Source organism: Hypanus sabinus, chromosome 1, assembly GCF_030144855.1.
Source record: "Hypanus sabinus isolate sHypSab1 chromosome 1, sHypSab1.hap1, whole genome shotgun sequence".
Lineage (NCBI taxonomy): Eukaryota > Metazoa > Chordata > Chondrichthyes > Myliobatiformes > Dasyatidae > Hypanus > Hypanus sabinus.
Genome location: NC_082706.1, coordinates 190,148,590 through 190,165,318, shown reverse-complemented (window position 1 = coordinate 190,165,318; position 16,729 = coordinate 190,148,590). Strand labels below are relative to the sequence as shown.

At 37.5% G+C, this 16,729-nt stretch overlaps 1 protein-coding gene across 5 annotated transcripts in view; it reads left to right on the top strand.

Annotated features, from left to right (window-relative positions):
- The first annotated feature begins 206 nt into the window (after positions 1-206).
- Positions 207-16,729, top strand: part of tmem200ca (transmembrane protein 200C, genome duplicate a) — a 28,757-nt gene continuing 12,234 nt past the window's right edge. Inside the window, exons 1-3 of one of the 5 annotated variants that reach the window (XR_009508850.1) lie at positions 207-318; positions 14,712-14,743; positions 15,678-15,871. The gene's annotated coding sequence lies outside the window, so the exon portion shown is untranslated. Of the gene's footprint in view, positions 319-820; positions 1,312-14,711; positions 14,744-15,677; positions 15,872-16,729 lie in introns of those variants that run through there. The other 4 variants (XR_009508841.1, XR_009508863.1, XM_059955307.1 and 1 more) reach the window with 4 other exon arrangements.

The window sequence follows — 16,729 nt, the reverse complement described above, 5'->3', positions numbered from 1 at the left end:
TTGAACACATTATGAAGATGACTCACAATGATTTGACAGCAAGAGATTTGGATAAAGTGACGAATCCGCTGGGAACCATATGCAATGGTTAAAGAGAAAAAAAGTTTTAAAATTTGCCGATGTCATCAATGGAATAAACAGATAAGAAAATGATTTAATGTATTCGGGTGCCTTTTACTTTGCTGAATGTGTTTTTTTTTAATGCAGTTAAAAAAAGGTTATGAGCTGAGCATATTCCCGTATCCAGCATGGCGAAGAAACAAATACAAATCTCGTGGTAACCCCAATCCACGGAGTTGGTCTTCATAAAATTCAAGGGTGAGTATGTGACACATTACAAAAATAGACATGAGTCTAAACGTGGTTATATCTTGATGACAAAGTGGATTAATTAGGCAGGGAGATGCTTAAGCATCTCTCCCTTTGTACCAAGAAAACAATGTAATTACACCAAAGTAGTTTGTTATTTGAGAGTTTAAAACGCTGGGTGACAGCGTGGTGATATCTAACAAACTCAGGTGTTTATTTTTTCTTCATAAAATTACTGCAAAACGATGGGACCCTTTTCCTGCAACTGTTCTAACTCGTCGTCTTTATGTGATGTGTGGCGTATGCACCCATTGTAAAAGATAAAATACGAGACCAGGCGGTGGGGACAGATAAACCTCTGCTTCCCGAACGTCGGGGGGCAAACTGGGAGCGGGGAGGGAGGGGGGGTGGAACTCGCCGTCGGAGGAGGGGAGAGTTTCGGGCAATGCCGCCATCCTGCAGCGGCGAGGAGGGAGCCCACTCCGTCTCCTAGCAACGGCGGAGTCTGGGCAGTCGCTGCCGGGCGGCCCTCCTATAAACACGGGGCTTCATTCGGCGCTTCGGTCAGGATAATGAACGAGTTACATGAAACATGCTCTCATTGACCCGGCTTTCGACCGCGGCACGATGTGGAGGTGCTTCGTCTGGTCCGAGCCTCGCCTGAGTCGAGACGGGTGGCTGGGTTTGGCCAAAGCCGGCGGAGGGAGCGCATGCGGCACCGTGCTCCCCTAACGGGGCTCCCCGGAAAGCGGAGCCCGGAGACCCCCGAGCAAAGGCCAGCTTGCTGCGCCCTCCATTTTGAAGAGCCACTCCGTCGGCAGCAGCCTTGGCTAATGATGATGCTTTATTTCCCCTTATTCAAATCACTTATCCTCTGGATCTTAACGTAGTATCATCGTTGCTGGGGAGGCGACTGGTGAACAATTTGCTTTGACGTTAAAAGTGATAATTGAAATTGGGCTTCTTAGTGCTCATCGCCACGCCGGAGTACTTCACTATAAAGTGAGTAACTTCAAGTCTTTCTTCTTCAGAAATTACTTACTGCAGTAATACGCAGTAAATTTGATTGTATAAATTGCACCCTGTCCATGCACTTTTAAATGGACTAAAACAAGTTAAACAACGCATTAAGGCTGATGTCCCCAGTGATGCCTTTCAACTATAAAAAGATTTTAAACATAAACGATATAAACATACATAAACCGACGTCCACAACTCTGATAAGTAATTTGTGGAAAATAAATACCAACAGTTATTGCCCCTTAGATAATGTTATAGAAAAACATCGAAGTTGCGTTGACCTTGTGTAAATAACAGCTCCTTGCTATCAAAGAAACAAATTGTTCATGTATCATAACAATGTTTATATCAATGGTATGAAACAATCCGTCTAGCATCACAGCATTGTGTGAAAGTTTAAAACACAAACGGATTATTTCAATTTAAGGCGTATATTTTTATATTCAAGTAACTTGTGCGAATAAATTATTTCATGTCAAAACCATAAGCTGTAATATTAATGACAATATTATTCTCAATGCAGTTCAAATATTGCTAATAAAAGAACATTATTTTTCTATCTGTGGTGTTCTTGTTCTCGAAGTTATCTACACTGTATACCATATCTAACTATAATTGGTAGTTGTCCCTACCTAAAAATTCATACATTAATATTCAAATACGAGGGGGAAAATGTCATTGCAATTTAGTTAGAAACAAATATTGATCCTTGCAGAACATGATGGTGATTACTATCAAATTCCACCATCCATCTTGACTTAATAACTTTTTTAAGGGGGAGAAATAAAAAAAAAACCCTCAACTAATTTTCGTTTTGCTGGTTGTGTACGTATGGACAGCTTCTAAGGTAGATATACATAAAGTTAGATGAAGAAGTACTACTCGCTCCTGGTAGAGAGCACGTCTGGTTACCTAATTCAGTTTTTAATAAAATAATTATCTTTTGAATTGATAAAATTGCTGATGCTTGGGAGCATGAAAAACAAGGGAAACTTTTAAAGTTATAACACAATACAAAAAAATGAATGCATTTCTTGCAAGTGTCTTTTGTTTACGCATTTTTGTTTTCATCTGTGCTCCCATTTTGCAAATATTAACATAACAGCTAATTCTCCTTTTAAATACAGTTTACATAAATGTTAATTATCTTCTTCATTAAAACAAATTTAGAAATAACCATAAAAGCAACCATGAAACTTCCATTTTCCTTTAAATGCTAAGGTAAGTATTTAAGCCTTGTTTTCTTACCATCTGAAAAGGTTTTTTCAACTGCTCTGTTTCAGTCATAAATCAAAAACTGGTTCTAATCTACAGAGAGCAAGCCTTTCCATTTTTAACTGATGTAATAATTAAAACTATATAGACAATAAAAGCAAGCTTTTACAAAGCATTCTAAAAATGTGAATGTATATATTATCCATTTTAAGATTAAGTGTTAAGCTACATAGGCAATCAAATACTACTTTGCAATTTTTTGTAATTATTTCAAATGATTTCTGAAATAAGTAATTTGGAACTTAAATTATCTTCAAATCATTTAGGGAGAAATTGTTTATATAGTTCTAATAATTACTTCAACAACACAGTTGTAAGACTTAGATGAGGTATTATATGTGCATTTTGTTCAGTACCTTCTGAAAAACATCTAACTACATTTTCATAAGGCAGATATGCACTATCATTTTGAGCCTGTTACATTGTGAGATGTGGCATTTTCAAGACTAGAATCTTACTTTGCTAACAACACTAACAAAATAGTTTGCATATGTATTTAAAAATAATTAGAGAAGGGTGAAACCATAGTTTTGTTTTTTAGTCTGTTTTTTATACTAATGTACTAATTTACATATTTTGTAATTTATTTGGTAGTAATTATCACAACAGAGCAGACTAGTCCCATTGGGAGATTCTGCACTTTGCATTAAAATGTAGTATAGTCAATGATTTATGATAGAGTTGAAAGTTTTTTTTGTTTTCATAAAAGAAAAGTGAACACTTTTCTTGACAAAGAAAAATAATCTAAATGCAGAATATGTGAAATAAAAGTTGATGTTGGAAATACTCTACAGGTCAAGCAGTATCTATGTTGAAAGAAGCAGTTTGTGTTTTATTCTTTCATGGAACTTATTTGAAGAGTACTTTTTTCCCTCCCAAGGAAATGATAACATTAGATAACTTTTTTGAATCCCATGTTGGGGTGGGGAAAAGGAAGAGTCCACCTAGATTCCAATATTAATCTTGAGAGACACAGAAGTCACTTTTGCAGTGGAGTTTTAAACCAATGCTGCGGGATATAAGCAGAAACTGGTTATTGCTGCCTTTTTTTTCTGAAAAATAGTCAGCTATTTTAGCCAGGGCATATTGTCATGCTGTAGATCACTGGCAAAGGATGTAAACATTCAGCCTCCTTTGTGTTGAGAATTGAATGGAGATCATTAGATCTATTTCACTAATTTTAAGTGTGATATGCTTCTGATTAGTCAAAAATAAGATACTGATTTTTTTTTGTGTGTTTTTAAAACGCAATAGAGATTTCAGGATGTTTGTAAGATTCTGTATTTTATTTGAGAATGCATTTTCAATGGCTTTCAAATGAAGTATATTTGACATTTTGTTTATAATTTCACAATCTCAATTCATATCGTGTGTTTTTTCTTAATTCTGACATTAAAATCAGGCTTGTATAACAGTTCAAGAGCTATCTATAAAAAGAGAATAACGCAAATGAGAAGATAGGAAAATGCATCTGTGCCATTCTTTATCTCTCCTATGCACTATGATTTCTGATTCTTTAATGTATTGTACTTTTGTAGTAACAATAGCAGATTATTAACAATGCTAATAACAGAATTATGTGTAAATGGTATCTGAAAGTGCAGACACAAATTATTTTACTATCAATGGGATTTTTTGGAATTGTTCTTTAATTGTTTAAAAAATATCAAAATGTTAATTATAAATCTGCAGCTGCAAATCTGCTCAAACCCTTTCATGTTAAAGCCTCAAATCCAAAGTTTAAATTTCAAGAAGGGGCTTCATTAACTGGGGTTGTGCTCCTTTCAATTCAGAAGACTGAGAATTTTTAAAATCAAAATTGTAAGAGATTGGCAACCTGAAAAAGAGAGATGAAGAAAATGCTTTAGCCTATTGGGGAGTCTATACCAAGATATGAAAAGAGTGAAGTTAGCAGAAATTTTAAAACGCCAAGGGGGTAGAAGTTTGGAACTCTCTTACATTTGGCAACTGATGCCAGATAAGCTTTTAATTTAAAACTTTGAGACACATTAGCATTGGATCATACATAACCCATGACCTCATATAATGGCTCATGGGATTAAGTGCTCTAATCTATTTCCTATTTCATCTCGTGTAGTTTGGTGTCAGATGTTGTTTGCTAACATTCTTGTGATGATTTAGTATGTTGAAAGCACTAGACAACTGCTGTTTGTTTTGCTGTGGATCACAAATATACTTGCCAAAATCAAGTAATGGATGTCAGTACATGTACTTGATTGTAGTGATTCCCTAAATAGCAAGTTCATGTAGTTTGCACCTTAGTTTGAAAAGTTTCAATTTTCCTTTGTTAATTTGTTTCTAACTTTTATTGAAACTTCGCAATTCTAAAAACGATGTTACAAGACAATCCTTCTGTTATTGTTTTTTTTAATGCATTTTCTACAACACTACAGATAGGAAAAAACCCCAAACCAAAATGAAGAAAATTAATACAGTGCAAAAATAAGCATGCAATAGTAATATAAAAAGACAATCGAGAAAAAGACAATCGAGAAAGCACCCAAATTGAAGTCATGTAAAGTTAGTATCCTCCCCAAGCCCCACAACAAAAAAAAACTCCAGACCAACCACAACATAGAGAATATAAATCAGGACATTCAAACCCCCAAAACTGTAAATACACTTGAAAACAGAAGATAATAATGCCTACTACCAAAAAAAAAGCTGAAAGCAAGGGACTGAAAAAAAACCTTAATTAAGAAGAAGGTTATGAAAGTACTCAATAAAAGGTCCCCAGACCTTATGGAACTTTATATCCAAATTAAGAACTGAAAAATGAATTTTTTTCAAGGTCTAAGCAGGACATAATATCATTAAGCTATTGAGCATGCGCGGGCGGGGCAACTTCTCTCCATCTAAGGAGGATTAAACGTCTAGCCAGGAGAGAAGCAAAAGATAATATTCGACACTTAGTCGAACTCAAACGTATATCTGTCTCACCCAAAAGACGAAACAAAGCAATTAAAGGGTTAGGTTCTAAGTGGAGATTCAGAATATAGGATAAAGTTATGAAGACACCTTTCCAAAATTTCTCTAAGCTAGGACAGGACCAATACATATGAATAAGAGAGGCCTCGCCCCTTTTGCATTTATCACAAAGTGGACTAATATTAGGGTAAAATCGAGATAATTTAGATTTAGATATATGGGCTCTAGGAACAATCTTAAACTGTAAAAGGCAATGGTGAGCACCAAGAGAGGTTGAATTAACCGATTTGAGAATAGAGTCCCAAGTCTCATCAGATAAAGGCAAGACAATCCTAAGGGCAGAATTTTGTTGAAATCAGGACTTAAGTGACACTAAGGTAACAACTACCTTATGTGTGTCACATACACTGTTATTGATTTCTCTGCTTAGTAGCTCTTGCTCTTGTGCTCATTGACAATGTTACACTTCATGCTATTTTGTCTGCTATCTTTTTGATATTACTTGTACAATCTATAACTAAATCAATTTTGAAAGAACATATGGTACAGAACAGGCATAATCTGAATGATATGTAAGGTCCTGAATTGATCCACTGAATCATTTATGAATCGAGTTCATACTATTCAATATAATAAAGCAGAATCTTTAATAAATGACAAATATTTAACTCTAATATTTTAATGTTTCTGTTAACAAATGATAGATGTTGCACAACAGATGGATCTTCTAAGTTCAGGAAGTCCGATACAATACAGAAACTCTTTGGAGGGAGATAATAAGATATAGTGAAGCTACTCTTAGGATTGCTGTGCAGCTCCCTTTGCTCTCTATGCCCTCCTCCCTTTAATTTCTCCTTCTCTCTCAAGGATCCAAGGCATCCTTGGATGGGAATCTCCTTGGATGAGAGGGAGAGGGGGACCACTGAATGGTGCACTTTGAAGAACTTAGCATGCATCAAGGCCAAAGTTTCAGCTATTTCATTTCATTCATAAGGCAACAAAAGGATGGCAAATATATTTACCTACCAAATAACAAAACTCTATCTGCTTCCTCAAGCACCCTCTTCCCTGGAATGGAGGTTTACTAAATCCCATAGGGACTGCCTAGAAATCAGAAACAGGTTTATTGTCATTGACTTAAGTTGTAAAATTTGTTGTTTTAGGGTGCAGTGCATTGCAGGCATAACAAATTGCTATAAGTTACAATAAACATACATAAATAGTTCAAAAAGAGTATTCACGAGGTAGTGTTCATGGACTGTTCAGAAATCAGTGGCACATTGGGGGAAAAAGATGTTCCTAACACATTGAGTATGGGTCTTCAGGCTCCTTACCACCTCACTGATGATTATAAAAGAAGACATGTCCCGGATGGTGGAAGTCCTTAATGATGGATGCCGCCTTTGGAAGCTGACCTTGATGGTGGGGAGACTTGTGCTCATGATGGAATTGGCTGAGTCTACAACCATCAGAAGCCTTGATCTTATACATTGTCACCTCCATACCAGACAGTGATGCAGCTAGTCAGAAGGCTCTCCACGGTACATCTGCATAAGTTTGTTAGACTTGGGTGACATACCAATTATCAAACTCTTAATGGGATATAGTCATTGACAGAACTATTAAAAGACCATATTTGGTGTTTGAAGCTTAATGGAGGTGCCAGATTCTACACTATCATGATAAATTTTAGTGTGCACACCAAAATAAACAGCAAGATTTGGAACCAAAACCCCTTCCACTATAGGCACATATGCAATCAAGGACACAAGGCTACATCATTGAGTGGCATAGGATGTTAGAGATTTGAAATACTGGTACCTACTGGCTACAATATAACTCAGTGATTTGAGAGGAACAATGAAAACAAAAATGTCTTATACAATCATAATATACAAGGAAATTTTCATTCTTGAATCAGGAAACTATAATTGATTCAGAACATTGTTCATTTGACAGTATTATGTCCTGAATTTTATATATTTCAATAGGTACTGAAAATCTTAGATCCTTGTACTTTATGCATTGTAGATGACAAATTTGTTGTGGACATTCGTTCAATGTGCACATTCACGTGTTTATAGTTCAGTCTTACTGGAGGTTGTTTTAGTAAACATGTTAGCATGTGCACTGCTTTTGCCTACCAAATGTATTTCATGAGACAATCCAATGGCAACTTTCACCAATAGAGTCACTTTGTCAAGTCAAGTCAAGTCACTTTTACTGTCATTTCGACCATAACTGCTGGTACAGTACACAGTAAAAATGAGAAAATGTTTTTCAGGACTATGGTGTTACATGACACATTACAAAAACTAGACTGAACTACGTTTAAAAAAAAAACAACACAGGAAAAAACACAACAACTACACTAGACTACAGACCTACCCAGGACTGCATAAAGTGCACAAAAGAGTGCAGGTATTACAATAAATAATAAAAAGGACAATAGGGCAAGGTGTCAAGCCAGGCGCTGGGTATTGAGGAGCCTGATAGCTTGGTGGAAGAAACTGTTTCATTGTCTGGTTGTGAGAGCCCGACTGCTTTGGTGCCTTTTCCCAGATGGCAGGATGGAGAAGAGTTTGTATTAGGGGGTGCATGGGGTCCTTCATAATGCTGTTTGCGTTGCGGATGCAGCGTGTAATGTAAATTTCTGTAATGGCGGGAAGACGGGAAGAGAGACCCCGATGATCATCCCAGCTGACCTCACTATCCGCTGCAGGGTCTTGCGATCCAAGATGGTGCAATTTCCGAACCAGGCAGTAATACATCTGCTCAGAATGCTCTCAATACAACCCCTGTAGAATATGATGAGGATGGGGGGGTGGAAGATGGACTTTCCTCAGCCTTCACAGAAAGTAGAGATGCTGCTGGGCTTTCTTTGCTATGGAGCTGGTGTTGAGGGACCAGGTGAGATTCTCCGCCAGGTGAACAGCAAGGAATTTAGTGCTCTTAACGATCTCTACCGAGGAGCCATCGATGTTCAGCGGGGAGTGGTCACTCCGTGCTTTGGAAGGCAACATTCCAACTATCACCTTCCCTTAATATGAGTTCAGGATTGTTTGTTTTCCACATTACTCCCCACCATCCCACCACACTTCCACCTGTGTTATTAGTCGATTCTCAACCACTGACACGGCAGTATGATGATCGGGTAATTTCTAGTTCTTAATATCTACTTGGATCTTGAGAGTGCTTCATGGCTTAAGAAACACAATTCTGGCTAGAAGGCTTCAGAATACCAGATATTGCCATATAGGAGCAATAGTAGCTCTTGGGATACAGCCGAACCAGGCAGATGAGTGGAGGACATACAAAGATAACCAAGCTTCAAGAACAGTGGGAAGAGGAAGCCATGCCTTCCAAAGAGTTTGGGGAGAAATTGCCTACTTGAACCCTGGCACAGAAAAGTGCTGAACTTCAGAAAGAATGTCCACTTGGCATCTGCATCCAGAACTGTAAGTTCATAGAAGGAAAAGTATTGCATTGTCAATAGCTGTTATGGTGACCATGGCCAGGAACTTCAGGCTAGCCTATAGTTGGAGATGCTTAAAACAACTTGTGGTTTCCTGGTCACTGTTTTATAAATCAATACTCAGTTAGACAAAGAGATGACTTTGTTCTTGGAATGCAGCTGTTTTGTAAGGAATGGAAGGAGCTCACAACTTTTGGACAATTAAAGGTTATTGGTTGATGCACGTAGTTATAAAATCCTGCACCACAAGATAGGCTGCAGTTTTCAGAAAGTAGATTTCATGTGGATAACAAAATTACATGCAGAGAAAGAAACTTCGCATGGTTATAGATTTCAAATTTAAGCATCTTCTTCCTCCTACCATAATTAATAAATTGCAGTTCTAATGGAAAAAATAAGAAATGCTTGTGTACTGTCTAGCCTACAGTATAATAAGGGACTACTTTATGTTTTAGTAACATGTCATTGAATGCGCTTTTAGGCGCATATTGATCTGTACGTGTGTGTTGAGTTCGGATTCTGCCAGTAAAGAACCAGGAAACTTAGCTCCTGTCTCCAGCATTTTTATTAATAGCATTGTTGTGTAACCAGGCCACATACACAACAGCTTGCTAGCTATATTTGCACATGTTATAAATCATTTCGGACCATAGGATGGGGATTGTATGTGAAACGGAGGATTATTAGGCCATCTATCATTTAAGCTTCAACACTGGCTAACTGCTGAACACTGTATATCTGCTGCTGGTAAAAATATACAATCTCGAGAATTTGTCAGACTTTCATTGTTTATAATGATTCAAGTCTGCTGCTTTTTAAGGTCCAGTTTTGTCAGCATTTCAGCAGTTCCCAAGCAGCTTTAATTCTGGTTCAAAACAAGGATAAACTTTTTGTATTTTTCTATGCATCTAGAATATGATTAAGAAAAATTGATAATGGAATTCAGCTCATTCACCAGTTGATTAGTGCTTATGAAGGCTTGTTGCTTCTATCAGTGTTGTGCCCTATTGCTTTGTCACCAATCTCTACACACTTTCAAGATACCAGGTTGTTTAATGTAATTTCCAGCACACAAGGAGAACAAAATAATTGTTATTCTAGATCTGATGCAATGCAAAAAAAAACTCAAGATAAAGAACACAATAATAAAAATGCAATAAATACAAATACATAAGCTAGCTTTTATATATTGTGTCCATAAAGCGAGACTAGCTTGTACAGAAGCCTACTGCTGAGAAATAGTAAAATAGTGGTGGAGTTAGAGGGTGGAGGTATTGATAAGTTTTGCTGCTTGGGGAAAGTAACTATCTTTGAGTCTGGATCTATCTTTGTTGTGGATGTTATGTAGCTCATCCCTGATGGGAGTGGGACAAACAGTCCATCAGCACAGTGGGTGGGATCTTTCCTGATGTTACTGGGCTTTTTCTGGCACCCCTCTGTATATATGCCCATGATGGTGGGAAGGCAGGGGCTGATGATGCATTGGGCAATTTTGACTACCCGTTGTAGGGCATTCAAGTCCACTGCAGTGTAGTTTTTGTACAAAGCAATGATGCGGCTATCAGGATGCTCTCGACAGTGCATCTATAGAATGACGTGAGCGTCGATGTGCAAAATCAATCTCTCTTCAGCCTCATCAGATAGAAGAGGCACTGGTGAACTTTCTTGACTGTGTAGGATGTGTTCTGGGACAATGAGAGGTTGTGTGTGATGTGCACTCCCAGGATTTTGAAACTGTTTGCAGTTTCCACTGCTGTACTGTAGATGTAAAGTGGGGGGGAGGGCAAGAGGTGTGAGTCCTCCTGAAGTCCCAGCAGAAGAATCTAGTGCTGTGCCATGTCCAGAGAGCTGTCTTGTGGAGATCAGAGATGGGGGGGGGGGGGGGCAGGAAAAGGTCCAAGAACACATGCTGACTTGTGAGAAAGACCAGAAATGAGGCACAGGGTTGTGATTGGCTCCATCTCGAAGTGGCGAGGAAGGCTGAAGCATTGAGGTGAATGCAAAGGGTGTCAGCGACGGCTACGTGCGAGATGGTCAGCAGCTGGATGGGTGCATTTGGCCCCAGGTGGGCAGCACTCAGCCCTGATCAGCATTAGGACCCAACTAGGCGGTAACTCTTTACTGCAGGTCTGAGTTCATTCATCTGCTTTCCTCATAGGCAGTGAATAGACATTCCTATATTTTGAGATATATGTGATTATTGGACTGTACCTTATATTGGTTTCTTTAAGATTTTTGGTGTTTTCTTTCCCGTGGCCGATTGGCACATGGGTGATCTGTTAATTTTTTGTGGAGGGTGTTGGGGGTTTGGTCCTACTGAGTGAGGTGGGTCAGGGATTGTTATATGTAGAAGATTATTGATTTTGCGGTTGTCTTTTGCTGCTGGTGAGGGGTGCATTTTGGGTTCTGAGTTTTGTGTCTTTTTCATGCCGGGGGGGAGTTGGGGAGTGAAGTTAATGTCTTTTCTTTCATGAACACCCATCGCCTTTCTGTATTTAATAACTATCTGGAGTAAACAAATATCAAAGTTGTGTTATACATAAAGACTTGTACAATAAAATGAACCTTTGAAGTTGATAACCACCTACTAGTCACCAGCAATGTGTATCTCTGCACTTACATGATCAGTTTCTGCCGATTGCTATTCAAAGTTTGCTATCCTCAAGTAGCAGTTACAGTACATCCACAGTGATGAAGTTTTTTTGAGAGGTTAGTGATAAAACATATCAACTCCTTCCTGAGAAACAACTTGGACCCACTCCAATTTGCCTATGGATGCAACAAGTCCACAGCAGATGCCATCTCAATGGCTCTTCACTCAACTCTGGAACATCTGGACAGCAATGATTTATACAACAGGATGTTCTTTATCAACTACAGCTTAGCATTCAATGCTGTCAGATGCTTTTGACTAATCAATAAGCTTCAAGGTCTTAGCCTCAATACCTCTTTGTGCAATTGGACCCTCGATTTCCTCTCTTATAGACCCCGGTCAGTCCTAATTAACAACAACATCTCCACAGTCTCCATCAGCACTGATGCACCGTAAGGCTGAGTGTTTAGGCCCCTGCTTTACTCACTTTACACTTTAGCTTAGCACAGCTCTAATGCCATTTTCAAGTTTGCTGATAACATCACTGTCATTGGCTGAATCAAAGTTAGTGTAAATCAGCAGAAAGGAGGGAGATTGAAAATCTGGTTGAGTAGTGCTGCAACAGTAATCTCTTATGTAATGTGAACAAGACCATGGAGATGATTATTAATTTCAGGAGGAGAAAACCAGAGAGGTCCATGAGCCATTTCTCATCAGAGGATCAGAGCTGGTGAAGATCAGCATTTTAAATTCCTCTGTTATCATTTCAGAGGACCTGTCCTGAGCCCAGCATGTAAGTGCAATTACAAGGAAAGCACAGCAGTACCTCTACTTTCTTAGGACTTTGCAAAGATTCAGCATGGTACCTAATACTTTAACAAACTTGTGAAGATGTGTGGTGGACTGGCTGTATCAAAGCTTGGTATGAAAACCCCAATGCCCTTGAATGGAAATTCATACAAAAAGTAGTGGATGTTGCCACCTCCCCACCATTGAGCTCATCTACACGGAGTGTTATCGCAGGAAAGCAGCATCCATCATCAGCGACTCCCACCAACTGGGTTATGCTATTTTCTCAGTATGGAAGAAGCCACAAGCCTCACACCACCAGGTTCAGGAACAGTTACTACCCCTCAGCTTCACTTGCCCCATCACTGAAATGTTCCCACAACCTATGGACTCACTTTCAAATACTCTTCATCTTGTGTTATTTATTGCTTATGATTATTTTTCTTTTTCAAGTTGCACAATGGTTGAACACCTAGTTTGGTGCAGTCTTTCATTGATTCTATGATGGTTATTCTATTATGGATTTATTGAGTATGCCCACAAATAAAAGAACCTCATTGTTGTATACTGTGACATATATGTACTTTGATAAATTTACTTTGAATTTTGAAAGTATGTACGGTATACCATTAAGCTTCAACTTCTCTTTCAGGTTGCATATTACATACATACTTTGATAGTCAAGGGCCACATATATGCCTACAATCTGTCTTGCCTCCAATGTCCCACTTTGTTATCCACACTTTAGCACTGATGTCTCTTGATTTCTGTCAGCATTGCTTTGTGTTTTTAGAGAATGATATATATATATGGAATATCACATTTTGGTTGTAAGTGTTTACGTTCTATATAATATGCTTTAGTTATTTGAATTGTGCACTTTGTTTGACACTTCCTGGTGTTGGATGGAAAAATCATATGGTCCCTTTTTTAAATATACATTAATGTAGATAACTCTGCATTTATTTTAAGCTGTTCAGTAAATTGTTTTTCCAAAGTGTTACTGCTTATTGCTTTAATTATATTGATGACCATTTTTTCTGATTGTTAATAATTAAATGAGGGTATATTTTTTAAATTATATACTAATTTAAAACATCAGATGAGTTTTTTCTTCTGAAAAATATAGCATAATATAACTCTCTTAATTTAAAGGTGTCTATATTGGAAAGCCTGCTCCTCAAATGGGGAAAAGTAGCACATTTTCTAACTCTGCCTTGGATGCAATGAATCAGTTAGTAAAATCGTAGGCGTAAAATAGGAATTCAATAATCTATGGAGTAGATTTATACATGGGATGCAAAGAAATGAATGCAACCATGAAATGAACTTTTCATTTAAGATTTGTTTTATGCAGAACGTGTTCCCTTGTGGTGAGAAATCAAGGCACATGAAAATGTTGCACTGCTGCATCATGAAAAAATTGCAGACTTCCATCTTCGAGTTTCAACCTTTTGTATGTTCTAGTTTTCCCAGCATTGTTTTGGCAGGGCTATCTTATAAATTTTCTACCCCTTTCCTAATCTCACTTTAACCTGCTACCTTCATCTTTCAAATTAAATTTTGCTGTAATAATCATGCTGCCCACCCTATAATGGGCAGTTGTCTGCCTTAACTTTCTTTATGTATGTTGTGTTTCTCATCAGTCACATAAAACTGACTTCAGAATGTTTAAGCCTCAACTCAAAAAAAAATACTAATCTCTTGGTAATGAATTGTGGTTTTCATTGTTGTTGAGATTTCCAAGATGAATTCTAAAGACAGTTAATTGTAAACTTGCGTCATGCAGCTAGCATTGACAATTTACCCGGAATGCAGTTATCAGTTATCTAATGGTGCCAAATTAATCAGTGGAGACTACTACACTATAAATGTTCTTTGAAAATGAACACTAATAACATGTGGTTTGTCATCAGTTGTATGTAATTTTAGGTGAAAACAGTTCCCTATAAAGTAGCTCGGTTCTGTGGAAATACTGTTGGTAAAATCAATGATTTTAATCTTGTCAAATAAAGAACAAGGAACCTATAGATATTTTGGATAATTAAGCTAGAGAAAAACAAAGTTTCCATAGCTATCATAAATATATCAGAGAGCTTAATGAGATTAGAGAGAGAAAATGCAGAATAACAGCAATTGGGCTCCAGCAAAATAGCCACAGAAATAGTAATAACAGTAGTCACTAAAGAAAAGGGTAAAAAAAAATGAAACAGTTCTAGAGATTAAATATGTTGATGGTTTAAAAATTGAATAGTTATATTTGCCAGATCACTAACTAATTATTTTTGTAATGCATTACAGCTGGAAGAATCTAATAAACCCATGTGAACTAGGTAATGATTTTTTTCTGTTGCTGTATTTGTGATTTTAATAATTTCTCCGGTAGCTTATTTTTGACAAAAATGATTTGGACACAGGAGGGTGGTTTGTCCCCGTTAGCCATGGTCTCGTGGGGGTGGGGGGAGCAAAATTGATTGAGGAAGTAACGTCTCTGCAGTAGCAAGCAGACTGAAGGCAGTCAGAGCAAGTGGAGTACAGCAAAGATGAACTGCAAATTTCCAGGAGATCTCACTGAGGCGAGTGGGAATATAAATTTGAGTCTGTAAGAGGAACAAACAGCTGTTTAAGAAAAACAAGCTGGAAGAAGACTGCAGACATAGACGTTGTTGTAGACCTTGAGGTACACATTCTTTAATTTACAAAAATATTTAAGTAATTCAACACAAAGCCTGCCAGTGCTTAAGATATATTGAAGAAAAGTCTGAGTGGAGGGTGATGTTTTGAATTTCAGGTAGCTGCTTAGGGAACCTCATTTTGTAATCTTTAAAATTCAAATATGTTTTTTTTAAACAGTAATTAACATATCATAGTTTGTTCTTAGTTATCTTTTTAAAATCTGGATCATCTTTTTTATTAAATTGTTACATTTTATCTTTATTGAATCTTAAGTATCCAGTCTTGTGCACATTTAGCTCAATATGCACATCGCTATGCTGAAGAGGATAGCTCCCATACATCATTTTATTTAAATTATATTCTGAATTAGTAATACTGATTCAACAGTGGATGTGGCATCAAAGCATATTGCCTGTTCCTGGGTCCTGTGAGGATGTTATCACTGATTCACATGACTTTGAAGAAGATGAGGCTGGAATATCCACTTCCCTGCTGAACATTAGCTTAGACATTTGACACTGGGTATGGGTATTGTTGTGGTAATATCTGAATAAACTTTTACCAACACTTTTTTTTGTTTCATACTCTCAGACAGATTACAGGACAAAGCAAATGGAATGCGTAGCTTTTATGAGATGAAGAGTTTCCATGGGAACTACCCATATGAACATTACAGAGGTTATCCAAGAGGGAGTAATAGTGTTAACCTAAATGATGACTCGGGATTGGGATTAGAAGATCGGAGGGAAATTATACTTGTCATATAATATGCAAATTATGTCTCTAAAAACACTAAATTAATGATCATTAATTTTTAATTCTAAAATTTCTGTGATAACTTGAAGGAATATATTTAAACAAAGCTTTTTAAATAAATCCAAAATGTAACTGAAATGTGAAATATTTCTGAATGTTCATTTAAGTTGTCACTTGTCACATTTTGTAATTATACTTCATGAAATAAGATTATTTTCTATTTAACAGTCTTCCGTAGGTGCTTTGTTTTTTTTTGAAAAATGGAAGAACGGTACAGGAACAAGCCCTTCTGCCCACAATGTCTGTGCTGACCATGATGTAAAATTAAACTAATCCCATCTGCCTGCACATGATATATCTTTTTCCTGCATTTGCATATGTACATGGCTAAATGTCTCTTAAACCTTACTTCCACCATCACAACCCCACTCCTGCAAACCCCTATGGCAATACATTCCAGGAATCTATTACTGTCTATGTAAAAGCTTTGCAAATCTTTAAACTTTCCTCCCCCCCCCCCACCTTAAATCTACACTATAAAAGACAGAAGCAGAATTCGGTCATTTGGCCTATCAAGTCTCCACCATTCCTCCAAGCCCATTCCTTCCCCCGCACCCCTAAAACCTTTGACATGTTTACTAATCAAGAACCTCTCCAAATCCTCGTAAGTATACCTAATGACCTGGTCTCCACAGCCATTAATGGCAATGAATTCCACAGATTCACCACCTTCTAGCTAAAGAAGTTTCTCCTCATCTCTGCTAAAGGGATGTCCTTCTAGCCTGAGGCTGTGCGCTCTGCTCCTAGACTCCCCCATTATAGAAAACATCCTACAGGCCTTTCAATATTCAGCAGCATTCAATGAGATCCTCTCTCATTCTTCTAAA